Source organism: Microtus oregoni, unplaced genomic scaffold (assembly GCF_018167655.1).
Source record: "Microtus oregoni isolate MIOR12 unplaced genomic scaffold, Mior012 000030F_ref0000283, whole genome shotgun sequence".
Lineage (NCBI taxonomy): Eukaryota > Metazoa > Chordata > Mammalia > Rodentia > Cricetidae > Microtus > Microtus oregoni.
Window position 1 is genome coordinate 18186139 of NW_024543089.1, and position 7652 is coordinate 18193790.

The following is a 7652-nucleotide window of genomic DNA, read 5'->3' on the forward strand; positions in this document are numbered from 1 at the left end:
AGTAAAGCACAAGCCTGATGGCAAAATATAAATTGATAGGAATGGGTTAATTTAAGATATAAGAGCTAGCTAGAAATATGCTTAAGCTATTAGCCCAACAGTATTGCTATTACTACAGTTTCTGTGTGATTATTTCAGATCTGGGCTGCTGTGAATCGAACAAACAGTCTCTGCCTGCAGTTGTTTTCTTATAACTTTCTCTTTTCACTTTGTCTTTGCATTATCAAGAGAAAATCAACCAGATACCCTCTATCTGTGAAATGAAGATTTAAAAAATACTGCCTGGAACTGTAAAAGTGATTATTTTATACAGAAACTTAAAAGATTCTATCTCAAGTCCCTGTGGAAAAGTAGCCTGGGGAGCAAAGAATAATTTTAGTTAAGTCCAAACATTTCTTGAATTGAGGTGGATCTGTGAATTAAAGATGAATTGTGACTTCCATCCCCTCTTGGGTGAAAAAAAATGTATTTTCAAGGAGAGAGGCATACAAAGATGAAAATATGGAGGTCTGGAAAACACCCAGAAATGTATTAAAACTACTAATGTTATATTCTATAATGATTTAAGTAAAAACAACTCAAGGACAAGATTTTTGAAAAGAATGTATGGTATTTTTAATGTATATGACTGTTTATTAAACTTTTTATACTTGTAATATAATAGTCAATTTATACATTCACCTACAATTTTCAAATTTGTCATGATTTCTCATTGTTTGGCAGCAAATCTTTCATCTTTTAATAACAAAGACTAAACAAAAAGAAATGTTATTTTTTCTAATTCACATACATATTCCAACATGTATATTATGAATAAAAAAAGTCATTATTTTTTCAAAATACCTCCTCTTCTAAATTGTATGAGGAATGACAACGAGAACAGACTGAAAAGCAGAGGATCCATTCTAACTTAAGGTATCTTTCAGGTGACTTGGACTGTTGTGATTTTTTCATACGTTCAAGTTGCTGCAGAATTACTGATGCTATCATTTGTTTAAAAGCATGTATCTCCCACCTTCAGGATTCAGAGAGCTGTGTTATGCTACATGGAAGAGTTAAAACTAAACCAAACACGTGCTTGGTCCCTAGGAGCAGAAGTGAGATGGTTTTCCTAATATTTTCAGAGACAAACTAAAACAGATGTGAAAATGTCAATTGAGGAAACTGTAGTTTTAATGGAAGAATTAAGAGATGATTAGGAGCAGGGGATCAGTTTAACTTAAAAATAGCATTTAGTGTGAATTGCAAAAAAAAAAAAAAAAGACATTCATTTCACCATTTCACCAATTAGTAGATTTGGGGGAAACTGTAGTAAAACAACTCACAAAAAAATCCATATAACTGGATTTTCTGACAGACTTGAAAGCAAATGACAACATTGCACAAATAACTATAGGCAGCTAAGGAGAGCTGGAAGTGAGAGAAATAATCTTCCTCAGGGAAGCATACTATTTGATTATCCAACACCAAATCATCAGCCCTTAAAAAACACCCCAAAACATTATATAAACTGATAATTTTGAATTTACTTATTTATGAAATTATGTATATGCATACATATATATGTATAAAAAATTATAGAAAAGTGGCTGAGACTCTTAAAGAGAGAAAGAAGGGCTAAATTGTAGTGTTTGGAGGGAGGAACAGGAAGATGTATTTACATTATATTCATAAAAGAGAAATAAAAAATTGCAGTGGATGAAACTAGATACTACTATACCAGACAGATTCATATGCACTACCCTAAAGCAGCAATGTATTTCACCAAAAATATATTTAGAATACATTATGTGTAACGTGTGAGTGAATAAATAAAGACAATTTGAACAACTTGAAAATTACTAAACAAAGAAAAAATCCTGAAATTGGCAAAATTCCTAGCAGAATGTTTTGCTGTACATGGTGACTGATCACTAGTAATTACATGTTAGATTTTGATAATTTAAGAAATGTCTATGTTTTGTATTCATCTTATTAGGGACAGCAAATCGCATTAGACATCAGCCTTTCAGAGTCTTGAAACTGTCTTTATATTGTACTATCAAGCACTCATTAACAACCCGCATCCAAATACTGTAGCCCTAAATTTTACTTTGAAATTTTAATGGAATTATTTAAGGCGTGTTTATGCAAACTATTAAAATGTTTTTTACATTACTATTTAGGAATTTGAAAATACAATTCTGAATTGGCAGCTCTTCCCCTATGGCTACCTGCCTAAATTGATTTGGAATGAATAGATTCAGGAAATGTAAAGGGTATTTCTTTTCGTAATCTTAAAGAGATGCAGCTGTTCCAGCAAGTGCAAATGATTACAAATTATTAGTGTCAATCAAAGGTGCGATTTCCATCTCCTGATTAAATCTATACAAAAGAGCTTCAAACACACAGTTCGGCTGCCACCAAATGACAAATCAATCAGAAAAGACAATACAAGTGAGTGATTAGTCTGCAGGCAAAAGACAATAGCATGTGGGTGGCATTTTACTCTTCATGCAAGGCCTTCTATCCCTCAGAAAATGGAGAGTGACCATTTGCTGTCTCCTTATATTTAAGTATTAGAAGGCTTTTCAATACAAGCATTCAATTGCCTACAACATTGAAACAACAAAGGAAAGGCTTCAATGACTTAAGTGTGTTTTCATAAGAAAAATGCGGGTTTACTTAACACATTTAGGAAATTATATTTACTGCAGTTTCATTGAAAGGAAAAAGAAAATGCAGATATCTGAAATAAGCAAAAATATCAAACCATGTTCATCATTTCTTTTATGATTTTTACTTATCAAACTAGCTATAATGTACTGTAAATATTAGATTTCATAACTTTTAGGCCAAACTGGAAAATGAATGCGACCCTGATTTTATTAAATTAATCATATATTGTTTAACATCTTATTGGTATGCGTTTTGATAAAGTGTTACTATCAACATAATTAAGTAAATAATTATTTGTGTGAAAAAAATCTAAATGTATATTATGTTAAAAAGTCAAGCCATATGTAGCAATGTCTTTCTGGAATTCCAATGCTAAGAAGACCTAGGAATGGGGAGCAATAGAAGTGCAAGGCTAGCCTGAGCTATAGGGTAGCCCCAATTTACGAGCAAAGCACAAGAGAAATCAAATAGCTTTTCGTTCAGGGAAAGGGATGATCACACCTGTGGCAATTTTAAGCATACTTTAGAAAGAAGTATTTAAATGGAATTAGTGCTTTAATGTTTATTTCTTTACTTTTTATTTATTGAAATTAGGGGATAATTACATCATTTTCCCCTTTCTTTTTCTTTCTCCAAACCTTTTTATGTCCCCCTTCATTTTGTTCCCTTTCAAATCCATGGCCTGTTTTATGTCAGTTGCTGTTGTAACACAGCTCTGTCTGTCTATCTATCTATCTATCTATCTATCTATCTATCTATCTATCATCTATCTATCTATTTATCTATCATCTATCTGTCATCTATCTCTATATTTATCATCTATCTATTATCTATCTATCTATCATCTATCTGTATATCTATCATTTATCATCTACCTATTTACCTATCACACATCTATCTATGTAATCTATCTATATCTATTTGCCTAACTATATAAATACAACTATCTTAATTTGTTTCGCCTATGTCAGTCAATGTTTATCAACCTTCCTAAGACTTTGACACTTTAACACACTTCCTCATGTTGTGGTAACCATAATCATAAAATTAATTTTGCTGCCATTTTATGACTGTATTTGCTACTGTTATAAATCATAATGTAAACATCTGTGTTTTCTATGGTCACGTTCCACAGGTTGAGAACTGCTGATACATACAATTCTGTACTGGCCAATTGGTATTAAATAACCAATTAGGGAAAAACTATTTTCACTACTCTCAACATTCCCCAATTGCTTGCAGTTCTTCGTTTAGGGGTGGAACACTGTGGGTTTTTCCTCTTCCACATTTTTTGTCCTGTCCATGCAGCCATATTTTTGCAGTATAGTCAATAAAGCTTTAACCTCATACATAGGAGACACAGTCATACTGAAGACACTTGGTTGTCTGGTCCATGCAGTTTTTCCCACCTCTGCTGTTAAGAGTGACTAATATTTTATTCAGACCAACATATTAGCATATAAAACACTTTAAAAACTAACTATAAAGCTGATTTTTATTCAAATTAAGATAACATCATGATTTTTACTCAAAATTTATGATTATGATATAGTATTGTTTTTCAAGAGTATAATTTTCTTTGTGTTTTCATTCATGTAACCTATTGTAGGATTCTAGATGGTATTTATAAATTGGCACAAGTATCAGATAGTGTGGATCATTTTTTTAAGCATCTAAGTATTTGTTTGGTCGCACAGTTGAAACATTTTTAATTTATGATACAAAAGTCTCTGGAAAAATAACTGCATACATTTTCAGTGGCATACAAATAATTATGTATCCCTCCTAATTTTTTGCATTACCTATGAGTTCATAGTGATTTTCCATAAATATGAGACAGTAATTATCTTTTTAATTTTCCTTAGATCATTTTCTCAACTTCAATAATAAAAACAATGATGACATGCCTCCTTTTTCAGTGTATGTATCTATATGTTATGTCTGCATGGCCATATGTTAAGAGGATATATTTCTGTCTGTGTAAATTCATGTGTTTTATGGTAGATTCAGATAATCTGTGTTAAAAATTACTGGCCAAATATTCAATAAATAAAGGACCCAAGATAATAATATTACTTTTGTAATATGCAAAATGTAATACGTAAAAACATGTATTTGGGCAGTTTTAAAGAATTAAATCAAATTGTTGCCATTACATTTAGTTGGAATGTGTAATGGTATTTTGTTCAAGATATCTATTTAGTCCACCTTCAGTACATGGTGTCTACATTTAATTTACAATCCTTTGTAACACTCTCGGGAGAAACTGCTCTAGGCGCTGGAGAATGACTGAAGGTTTTTGAAGAGAACAATGACAGGAAGAAAGGTGTATTTAAGAAGATGGATTTTGCGGGAAGAATGTGAAGAGGATCCAGGCCATGAGAGAAAGGTGGCAATGAGATCAGAGAAGACACTGCTGTTCCCCAAGGGCTGTGAGTATGTAAGCATTATTTCACTAAAAAGTCAATAAATGGCTTCAAGGCATGGATTTTATCATATGTTTTAATATACTGAACTCCTTTTCAGTGGAAATAGCATAAAACAAGTCAGACAGAGTTCTGAAAAGAAACACAAATGGAGACACAGCATGGTTAGCATAAAAATGGTGCCGAGGTAGCTCACCTTACCTGGATCAATGCTGTACCTGGATTCCTAGGATCCTATGTTGGCTGTATTTAAACCAATGATGGTAGCTTGAACATGCAATGAATGATGTAGGAGGATTAGTTACATTTAAGTCTCAGACTGAGAAAAACTATAATGGCTTCTTGATAGATTTCTTATTTTAATTGGAATATAAATCATTGAAATATTGAACATATTCAAACACGGGATATATGAACAATTCTTGAACTTAATATTTTTCTCAAAGTATATTTCTCAAGCAGATGATTTGGTAAAATGCCATTTTCCATGCTAGGGAGTAGAAGCAGAAGTGTCTGGATCAGTGGATAATTGTTCTTGATGAAATATGGACTGGAACCAGAGAAGAGGTTAACATCCAATGAAAATCACCAAAAATATGATTTAAATAAATAATATACAAATATAACAACGTCTCAGAAAAAGACAACATGATGCTTACAGCAGTATTTCTAAATCCCAAGTTTGTTAATTAACAGATAAAGCAATCTCCTTTAATTGTATCTAATTAAGATAATATAGTCTCTGGAGTTTTCCATGTTGTTGAGAAAATGAAGTAAGAATTAAAAATAATGTTAATAAAGAGGGGTATTTTGCCTCTTTGTGTTTCATATTGGCGATAAAAATTTAAATCAAATTACACAATAATACAATAAAACTATGTCATTGATTTTAAACAAAGGTTTTGAAGAATTTTCGTTTACTCTAAATGTTTATAATAGAAAGTAAATCTACTATCTTCATAATGTAACAGATTATATTTTAATTATATTTCTTCCTTACATTTTATTTGTTTTTATAGTTGTCTTTTATTTTACAGGCTTGTGACCATTTGTCTCACTCAAGTCAAATATGGGATTCTTTCCTAAAGACTTTTGTGTGCCAATCAACATATGTTTAAGTGCTTCAAGTTAGACAAAATAATAGGCAGGGAAAATCAAAAGAAGACAAACTGCCATTTTTTAAAGCAGAAAAGAAAATCTGGTAGAGTGAACTAAAGCCCATGAAACAAGATATTCTGAGAAAAGACTGAGGAATTTCTTTAATAGATACAGTCACCCTTCAAGTGATAATAGTCTATTTCACAAGTGACTTCTGGATTCTGTCCTTAAGAGCAAGCCTAGATCTTTCTTGAATATATTTGTACCACTAATGCAGTTGGTACTGAGCTGCATTGTACTGTGTGGACTTGCAATTATACGAGCTCTATCTCAATAGCGAGGAACTAGAAGTTCGATGGTCCAGAGATCTAGGGTTAAACCAAACACAACTAAGCATAAAAGTGGGGGGGGGGGGCGTATACTCAAAGAACTGCACCGTTAATTGTCATCACAGAGTCGTCCAAACGAAGAGACCCACTGCCATACATTAAACAGAGCTTTGGCAACGCTGTGAAAGAAGGGAGGAAGGAATGTAGGAGCCAGAGGGGCGAAGAACAGGAGAACATGACCTGCGGAATCAACTAAGCAGGTCTCACAGGGGCTCACAGAGACAGAAAAAGAACCACGGAGCCTGCAAGGGTCTGCACCAGGCCCTCTGGATACGTACTTGGTAGTTTAGCTTGGTCCTTTTATGGGACTCCTAACAGTGGAAGTGAGGATCTTTTCTCACTCTTTTGCCTGGGCTTGGGGACCTTTTCCTCCTACGGGTTGCCTCCTCCAGCCTTGATGTGAGTGTTTGTGTTGGAGTCTTATTGTATCTTGTTATACAGAGCTCTTGGTTGCTATTGCTCAGGAGCCTGCTCTTTTCTGAATGGAAATGGAGAAGCAGTGGATCTAGGGAAGCAAGGGTGGGGATCTGAGAGGAGGGGAGGACACAGTAAGTGAGTATTGAATGACAAAAGAATAACTAAAAAGAAAAAAGAGAAAGGAAAAAAAGGAATAGCTCAAATGGATTATCTTTCCTCTAATGCCACCGTGTTTTCGGTATAGTTTATAACCAGCCTCCCACATGTCAGGCAATATGATTCTTATTATATTCCCCAAATATCCTTATATTTTAGAATTCATTAGTAACTCATCCTTATCCCTCTCTGAAATGTCTTCCTTTAAGCTCAGCTTTGCTTTCCCGTAAATACTGTTTATAAATTATGTAAGAAAACCAAAATACAATCTTTAAAAAATGAACTCCAACTGATAAAGTAAATCACTTTTCATAATTCAGTTTTAAATTCATATTTTAGATGAATAAAAATGGTGTCCTCTTTCCTCACTGGTTCTCATTATGTGCAAGCAATAAGCAAAGAGGGATGAAAGTAAAAACTGCAAAGAAAATGTGTGTGTGTGTGTGTGTGTGTGTGTGTGTGTGTGTGTGTGGTGTTTTGGGGTGTCTGTACACTTGTGTATAAAAAC